This window comes from Ornithorhynchus anatinus, chromosome 1 (assembly GCF_004115215.2).
Source record: "Ornithorhynchus anatinus isolate Pmale09 chromosome 1, mOrnAna1.pri.v4, whole genome shotgun sequence".
Classification (NCBI taxonomy): Eukaryota; Metazoa; Chordata; class Mammalia; order Monotremata; family Ornithorhynchidae; genus Ornithorhynchus; species Ornithorhynchus anatinus.
The window spans coordinates 173486665-173495946 of NC_041728.1; the positions used below are offsets into that span (position 1 = coordinate 173486665).

The 9282-nt window shown below is 49.0% G+C and overlaps 1 protein-coding gene across 1 annotated transcript in view; it reads right to left on the bottom strand.

The window, feature by feature from the left end:
* Positions 1–7343, bottom strand: part of MRAS (muscle RAS oncogene homolog) — a 137999-nt gene extending 130656 nt beyond the window's left edge. The window contains exon 1 of the mRNA XM_029073953.2: positions 7163–7343. The gene's annotated coding sequence lies outside the window, so the exon portion shown is untranslated. The remainder of the gene's footprint in view (positions 1–7162) is intronic.
* Positions 7344–9282: the final 1939 nt, after the last annotated feature.

The window sequence follows — 9282 nt, forward strand, 5'->3', positions numbered from 1 at the left end:
CCCTACTGAAAGCTCACCTCCTCCAAGAAGGCTTCCCAGATCAAGCCCCCCTTTTTCTCAGCTCCCTCTCCCTTCCGCATCACCTTGACTCGCTCCCTTTGCTTTTATCTCCCTCTCCCCGCCCCACATCACTTATGAATATATGTATATCATAATTCTATGTATTTATATTGATGTCTGTTTACTTGTTTTGACGTCTTTCTCCCTCCCAGACCGTAAGCCCGATGTAGGCAAGGACTGTCTCTCTTTATTGCTGAACTGTACTTTCCAAGCACTCAGTACAGTGCTCTGCACACAGTAAGCACTCAAGAAATACGATTGAATGAATGAGTGAATGAATAGAGGCGGGTCAGAGAGGGAACAAGGCTTAGAAGCTTGTTAACCATCCCCCTGCCCACGTGCCAAGCGACAGTGACATGCTGCTTCAGGGAATGGAAGATCACCTAGTGGCCCAGATGCCAGGCACAGCCCTGATGAGATCTCCTGGTCCAAAAATGGTTACGTGGCCAGAAAAATCTTCTGGCAGCTTCATTGGTCCTGCACAGAATGCGGAGCTGGAAGCCCAAGGTGGGAGGAACCCTAAGTAGAGCTCCCACTCCCCTCCCCATAGCTAACCCAAACAAACTGGCGCCTCAGCAGCCAAAGCTGAGATCTCCTCACCCCTGACTGGTGGGTGGGGGTGGAGGAGAAGACACGACACAAGCTCAAGGCTTTAAACTAGCTAAATCTGCATTCTCAGAGAATACCGATGCAAGTTTCTAAGTTATGAACTATGGAATGTCTGGTTTTACACGCCTCTCTCTCTCTCGTCGGACTTAAAAAAATAAAACTGGGCCTTTTTCTACCACCTTCCCCTTCTACCCTCTAAAGAAGGCATCATTAATCATTTAAGAGTAAACATATCCCTTAGCAGCTCCCTCACGTTCCTGCCAACTGTAGTTCTCTCTCTCTCTCTCTCTCTCTCTCGCTCTCCCACATGATTGAGAGAGAAAGAAGGAAGTGGTAGCAGGAAAATGTGAATTTGAGTAGGGAGTTAGCGGTGTCTGACACACAACCGGAGACCAAAGCTGATTTAGTTCCAGAGAAGGGCGCTGCTTTTTCCCAGGTTGGCTCCTTCTATGGTGGAAATAGTGTTCTGCTTCTGAGTGAACACCCACCTTACTCCCCTTACCCCTTCCCAGTCCCAAACTAAGCGCTTGGAAAAATATAATACCACAGTGACATTCCCTGCCCACAATGAGCTCACAGTCTAGAGAGGGGGGAGACAAACATCAATACAAATAAATGAAATTACAGATATATACATAAGTGCTGTGGGGCTGGAGGAGAATACATTCTCTACCCTGCACTGTACAATGCTTGGCACATAGTAAGCATTGTTATTATTATTACCCTCAGCAACCCCCAACTCCCACTGAGGGCCAGTCTGCATCGCATGAGATCTGATACTGAGGTCAGGCTGGATGGGCACAACGTCCAACCCAACTGGGCTTGGATACCCTCCCCCTCTGGCAGAAGCAGCGTGGCCTAGTGGAAAGAGCACGGACCTTGGAATCAGAGGACCTGGGTTTTAATCCTGGCTCTGCCAACTGCTTGTGGCGTGACCTTGGGCAAGTCACTTCACTTCTCTGTGTCTCAGTTCCTTATCTGTAAAATTGGGATTAAGACTGTGAGGCTCATAGGGGGCATGGACTGTGTCCAAACTGATTAGCTTGTATCTATCCCAATGTCTATTCATTCAATTGTATTTATTAGGTTCTGACTGTGTGCGGAGCACTGTACTAAATGCTTGGGAGAGAACGACAAAACACAGACACATTCCCTGCCAACAATTAGTTTACAATCTTAGTACACTGCCTGGCACGCAGCAGGAGCTTAAACAAATACCATGAAAAAGAAAACATTATTTACTGAGGACCTCCTGTGTAATGAGCATTATACCAAGTGGTTGGGAGACGACAACTGAGTAAGAGACACAGTCCCCATTTTCAAGGAGTTGATCATGTATTGTACTCTCCCAAGTGCTTAGTACATTGTTCTGCACATAGTAAGCACTCAGTAAATACCACTGATTGATCTAATGGGTGACACTGACATATATAGGCCAGACACAACTTGGGGTAAAGGAATCCACTTGCTTTTAACTGAAGCAGGAAGTGATAGAGAAGTGTAAATCATGGATTATGCATGAGCTAAGGGTAAGTTTTTAAACAAAAGTGTTAATGGCACTTTATAAATAGAGTAATCAGGTTAAAAAATTGAAAAAACACATACATAATTACTAAGAAAAATCCTTACGTTCTCCTAACCTTCCCACCCCTACTCTCCCAATACCACTTTTCCAAAGTGCTGATATTAATACAATTCCTTTGTTTAAGTGCCAGATGACACAATTCTCTCCCCTCTCTCCCCCCAAAACAATTGTTTGGTTCCTTCCCTGTTTACAGTCATGAAGAAAAATGAATGCTTTGTTTCTTCTCTAAGAATTCAAGGAACACTCCCACCCAATCCTTCTATAAATTGCCTCTGCCCCTCCTTCTGTTCCTGAAAGAGATATCAAACATCACTGAAGGTAGACTGAAGGAGAGAGGTCCATGGGCTTTGTTAGTGGGAAGAAAGGAATTAAGGATGGTGAGGGCAGGCTGGAAGAATGTTCATACAGAAGTTTGACTTTAATAGATGCCCTGGGGTCTAGGTTCTCAGGGACTCCACCCTCCCCTCATTATCTGGGGTTACAATAGAGCTGGCATTGAATTTTAGAGGCCAGTTATTCAGGGCAGAGCCAGAGGATAAGTGGAAATTTCTACGGGTATCCGAACGGCACTGGGGCCGGAGATCTCGGAGACATGGACGCTTCTGCATAAAGGCCTAGAAGTTTGCTTCCATTCTCAATGAAAGTGCCCTTTCATGGACCTCTTGGAATGTTCTCCATATTCGGCCAACTGTCCATTTTTCAGGGACTGGGTGACCAGTTGGATTATCCACCCTCTTTGGGCTATGCCAATATTCATCAGAATGTAGCACAGCAGAAAGGATGAAAAGAACATGAAACTAGTAGTAGTACACTGAGTGTACTGAGTAGTGTACACATACACACACACACACACACACACACACGGGATAACTGAGAATCAGATGAAGCCCTGAAAAATTCCAAAGCATCACAGAAAGGGAAAGTAACTTTTGAAATGAATGACATTTACATATTACATGTTGAGCATTCGAGCAGAATGCACTTTAGAAAATAGGCTAAAGGGAGGAAGAAGTGAAAACAAACTTCCAACAGAGAGGATAAGCAGGAATCTTATGAATATGTAAGTTTAGGGTTCTTTGCATCAATGCAAAGCTGAGGCTCCTTTAATGTGACTGGATTGTAAAGTCAGGGAAGGGAAAAAGTCACAGGGACTGGTACAGGAAACATACTGATGATAATTCAGAAAACAAAGATTCACCCCCCCCCCCAATGATTTCACAATCATTACATCAATTCTTCACCACACTTGCGATGCTCTATTCTCTAGCAGATCTGCTTCTCTTGCTTTCCTCAATTTAAGCTAGTGTAGTCAATTTTTTACGCCTCCAGGAAGAAAGTCATTGGATGACTAGAATGTGGGCCCGGTGGTGGCTTCTCTACTTGCCACCTCTCTCTGGTGGAGGAAAAGGCAGGGAAGAGTTGGACTCGGGAAGAGAGGGGAGGGAAGAGTTGGACTCGGGAAGAGTTGGACTCGGGAAGAGAGGGGAGGGAAGAGAGGGGAGGGAAGAGAGGGGAGGGAAGAGAGGGGAGACCAAGGAAAGCAAACTTCTAAAGGGTCACAAAGTGGAAAGGGAGAAGTGGGGCCCCTGGATGGGAGGTAAAGTGGGGAGAAACTAAGCAGAAAGAACAAGAGTTGTGAAATACAAGGGTGGAGAGAGTGGGGAAGAGAGAGAAGCAAGGCAAGAGAGCAGGAGGGAGGAGAAGGGAAAGCTGGGAGGACAGAAGATTCATTCATTCAATCAATCATATTTGTGGAGCGTTTGCTGTATGCACTGTACTAAGCACTTGGAAAGTACAATTCGGTAAACAGAGACAATCCCTACCCAACAACGGGCTCACAGTCTAGAAGATGAACTGGACTGAAAGCTCCTTGCGGATGGGGAACCTGTCTACCAACTCTAATGGGGTCTACTCTCCTGAGTGTGTAGTATACTGTTTCTGTCCATAGTAATTGCTCAGAAAATACCATGGTATGAATTGCAAAGGAGGAGGGGGAAGAAAAGTCAAAGGCCGGTCACAGGAGATGGCATCTGGCCTGCTGGCCAGCCCACTGGACAGACCCCATGGAGCTGCCCGAAACCAAAAGGAACACACAGAGGAGATGAGGTTGAGTCAATGGGAGGTAGTTATGGGCAGAGACGAATGGGGCAGATGAGCTAAATGTTACCATGCTGATGCCCAAATAACCAAATCCTTGCAAAGGGCCGGAGCCCCCAGCGGATACTTTCTTCTTTCAGATGGCCAGCCCTGGGGAGCAAGTTTGGCCGGCTGCCGGGCCGTGGGGGTCCCAGGGGAGGGAGGGTCCTCCGGAGCCACGGCCACCCCCTCCCCGGCTAGAGCCCCGGGCTGCCACTATTAACTCTAACACTGTTCGGCCATGCAGGAGCAGATTCAAGAAGCAAATGGCCAAAAAAGGCCCGGGACCCACCCAAGATCCTCTCAACTCGCCCAAAGCAGAGACAAGTGGCCATGGGCTCCACCACCTGTCTGCTCTGTGGCCTTGGGAAAGTCGCTTCATTTCTCTGGGCCTCAGTGCCCTCTTCTGGAAAATGGAGATGACAACTGTGAGCTCTTTGTGGGACAGGAATTGTGTCCAACTCGATCTGCTTGTACCCAGCCCAGAGCTTAAAACAGTGCCTGGCACATAGTAAGTGCTTAACAAATACCATCATTATTATTATTACTATGGGGGGACTGCACTGGCTCTCTCTATGTCCACATCCCCACTATCCAGCTACACACATCCAGGACAGGTTGCAGGGGCTACAAGGACTTTTTTGCAGATCTCTCTCATACACATACCCACACACCATTCAATTGTTCATTTATTCAAAAGTATTTATTGAGCACTTACTGTGTGCAGAGCACTATACTAAGCACTTGGCAAAGTACAGCACAGCAATAAAGAGAGACAATCTCTGTCTGCAATGAGTTTACAGTCTGGGGTGTGTGTATCTTTGGGGCGGGGGGCGGTGGCGGGGAAGAGACAGACATCAATACAAATAAACAGACATCAATATAAAGAAATAAAATGACAGATCTGTGCATCTCCCGTGGGGTGGGGAGAGCAAAAGGGGCAAATTGGGGTGACACAAGGGAGTCGTTAATAATAATACTGATGATGGTATTGTCAGTGCTTAGAACAGTGTTTGGAACATAGTAAGTGCTTAACAAATACCATTATTATTAAGTGATCACTATGCGCCACACTGTTCTAAGCATTGTTTAAAAAGCTCTCCCCTCCCACCCCACAGCACTTATGTATTAATCTGTCACTTTATATTGATACCTGTTTACTTGCACTGATGTCTGTCTTCCCCGCTCCCCCAGACTGTGAGCTCATGGTGGGCAGGGACTGGTCACTCTTTATTACTGTAGTGCCCTCTCCCAAGCGCTTGGTACAGTGCTCTGCACACAGTAAGTGTGCAAGTCACTTAACTTCTCTGTGCCTCAGTTCCCTCATCTGTAAAATGGGGATTAAGACTGTGAGCCCCACGTGGGACAAACTGATTCCCCTGTGTTTACCCCAGCGCTTAGAACAGTGCTCGGCACAAAGTAAGCGCTTAAATACCAACATTATTTATTATCAGTAAGCGCTCGATAAATACGACAGAATGAATGAAAAAGGGAGCCACCTCCACCCCGCAGTCCGAGCTGGGAGGAGCAGGGCAGCTCTACACGAAGGCCAGGATACCATCAGGGTGAGGAGGCTGCTGCCCAATACCTTGGCTCACCCCCCTTCCCCTGCCCGGCGTAACCGAGGAGGGAGGCCCAGCGCTTAGCACAATCATTCATGCCATAGTATTTATTGAGTGCTTGCTGTGTGCAGAGCACTGCACTAAACGCTTGGAATGTACAATTGGGTCACAGATAGAGACAAACCCTGCCCAACAACGGGCTCCCCGTCTGGTCTAATATCAGCATGGTCTAATGGATAGAGCACGGGCCTGGGAGTCAGACGACTGGGGTTCTAATCCCACCTCTGCCACGTCTGCTGTGTTCATTCATTCCTTCAATCGCATTTATCGAGCGCTTGCTGTGTGCAGAGCACTGGACGGAGCACTTGGATTGTCCAATTGGGCCACCGATGGAGACTATCCCTTCCCAACAACGGGCTCTCAGTCTAAACGGGGGAGACAGACAGCAAAACAAAACAACTAGCCAGGCATCGATACCATCAAAATAGATAAGTAGAATTATAGATATATACACATCATTAATAGAGTAATAAATAATATATATGAATGTAGACAAGTGCTGTGGGGAGGGGGAGGAGGAGCAGAGGAAGAGGGAGGGCTCAGTCCGGGAAGGCCTCCTGGAGGAGGTGAGCTCTCAGTAGGGCTTTGAAGGGAGTTAGTTTGCACATAGTAAGCGCTTAACAAATACCATCCTGATGATGATGATGCAGAACACCGTAGTAAGCACTCGGGAGAGTATAGTATAACAATTAGCAGACATTCCCTGACCATACCGAGCTTACAGTCTAGCGAATGACAGTTGATTCATTCATTCACTGCATTTATTGAGCGCTTACTATGTGCAGAGCACTGTACTAAGCGTTTGGGATGTACAATTCGGCAACAGCTAGAGACAATCCCTGCCAGGGAATGACCGTTGGTGGCCTGAGACAGTTAATGCCCCCAGCACTGTGCTCCTTTGCAGATATTATTCATTACCCTGTTTATTTTGTTAATGAGGTGCATTATCTGGATGATGTTTTTGTTTTGCTTTGCTGTCCGTCTCCCCGCTTTGGACCGGGAGCCCGTCATGGGGCAGGGACGGTCACTAGCTGTTGCAGAATTGTACCTTCCAAGCGCTTGGTAGAGTGCTCTGCACATAGTAAGCGCTCCATAAATACTATGGAATGCATGATGGTTTGGGGGGCAGCTCGCCCCGACAGTCACTCACCCCCGAGCTGAGCCCGGCCTGCCCCGGGGACGAAGACCAGCGGCTCTGTCCTCTTCTTCTTCTTCTTCCTCCTCCTCCTGCTGCCGCTGCTGCTCCTCCTCCTCCTCCGGGCGCTCAGTCCGCCGGTCGCTGAAGATCCATGCGAGCCGAGCTCGAGCCGAAGCCGAGCGGAGCCGAAGCCGAGCCCGAGCCGAGCCGGAGCCGAGGCCGAGCCGAGCCGAGCCGAGCCGAGCCCGAGCCGAGCCGAAGTCGAGGCCGAGCCGAGGCCGAGCCGAAGTCGAGGCCGAGCGGAGCCCGAGTGGAGCCGAAGGCGAGCCCGAGCAAAGCCGAGCCCCCAGCGTCCCCTCCCGCTCTCCCGCCCCTTCTTTATATGGCAACAGCGGCGGCTAAAAATAGAGGCGCGCCCCACGATGGACGATCCCGGGTGGGGGGGAGCCGGGACCTCTCTTCTTAACCAAAACCACCCCCCTCCGGCCCGCGGGGGCGAGCAGCCGGCCGGATGGCACCGCGCAGTGTGGGAACCCTCCGGCCGGGCTGGGGGTCCGACCGGACGCGCCTACCCCCGGCGGGGAGGAATCCCGCAAGGAGCACCCCCCCCCGTCCCGCAGAACAGTGGACCCGTCCGGCCCCTGGCGTGCCGATGAGTCGACGTTAAGGTGGAACGGAAACCTTAACGAAACCGTAACCTTAATCGAACGTAACTTCTTGTGGACGACCTTAAGAGCCTTTTGGGAGGGGGGAGTGTGTGAAGTGTGTGTGTGTGTGTGTGTGTGTGTGTGTTTGTTTGTGTGTATGAGTGTTTTTTTTTTCCTTCCTTTTCCCCAAGGCTCAGAGAAAACCGATCTTTAATAGATCTAAGCTGCTCCTTTCAAATGGGGCCCAAGTTATAATAGTCAGATCAACAACAATAATAATACACTTAATAATAATAATAATAATAATGTTGGTATGTGTTAGCGCTTACTATATGCAGAGCACTGTTCTAAGCGCTGGGGTAGATACAGGGTCATCAGGTTGTCCCACATGAGGCTCCCAGTCTTAATCCCCATTTTCCAGATGAGGGAACTGAGGCCCAGAGAAGTGAAGTGATTTGCCCACAGCCACAGCTGACAAGTGGCGGAGTTGGGATTCGAACCCATGACCTCTGGCTCCCAAGCTCTTTCCACTGAACCACGCTGCTCCTGCTATAACATCTAAACTGCTCCTTTCAAATCGGGCCCAATTTATAATACTAATAATAATCATAATGTTGGCATTTGATAAGCGCTTACTATGTGCCAAGCACCATTCTAAGCGCTGGGGGTAGATACAAGGTGATCCGGTTGTCCCACGTAGGGCTCACAGTCTCCATCCCCATTTTACAGATAAGGCAACTGAGGCACAGAGAATAATGATAATAATAATAATGTTAATATTTGTTAAGTGCTTATTATGTGCCAAGCACTATTCTAAGCGCTGGGGCAGGTACAAGGTAATCAGGTTGTCCCACGTGGGGCTCACAGTCTTCATCCCCATTTTACAGACGAGGTAACTGAGGCACAGAGAAGTTAAGTGACTTGTCCAAGGTCACACAGCTGACAAGCAGCAGAATCGGGATTAGAACCCTTGACCTTTGACTCCCAAGCCCGTGCTCTTTCCACTAAGCCACACTGCTTCTCTAATGATGGCATTTATTAAGCGCTTACTATGTGCAAAGCACTGTTCTAAGCGCTGGGGTAGATAACAAGGTAATCAGGTTGTCCCACATGGGGCTCACAGTCTCCCCATTTTACAGATGAGGTATCTGAGGCGTAGAGAAGTTAAGTGACTTGCCCTAAATCACACAGCTGGTAGATGGCGGAGGTGGGGAAGCCTCACTCTAGTCTTCAAGGCTCTCCATCACCTTGCCCCTTCCTACCTCTCCTCCCTTCTCTCTTTCTACCACCCACCCCGCACGCTCCGCTCCTCTGCCGCCCACCTCCTCACCGTCCCTCGGTCTCGCCTATCCCGCCGTCGACCCCCGGGTCACGGCCTCCCGCGGTCCTGGAACGCCCTCCCTCCTCACCTCCGCCAAACTGATTCTCTTTCCCTCTTCAAAACCCTACTTAAAACTCACCTCCTCCATGAGGCCTTCCCAGACT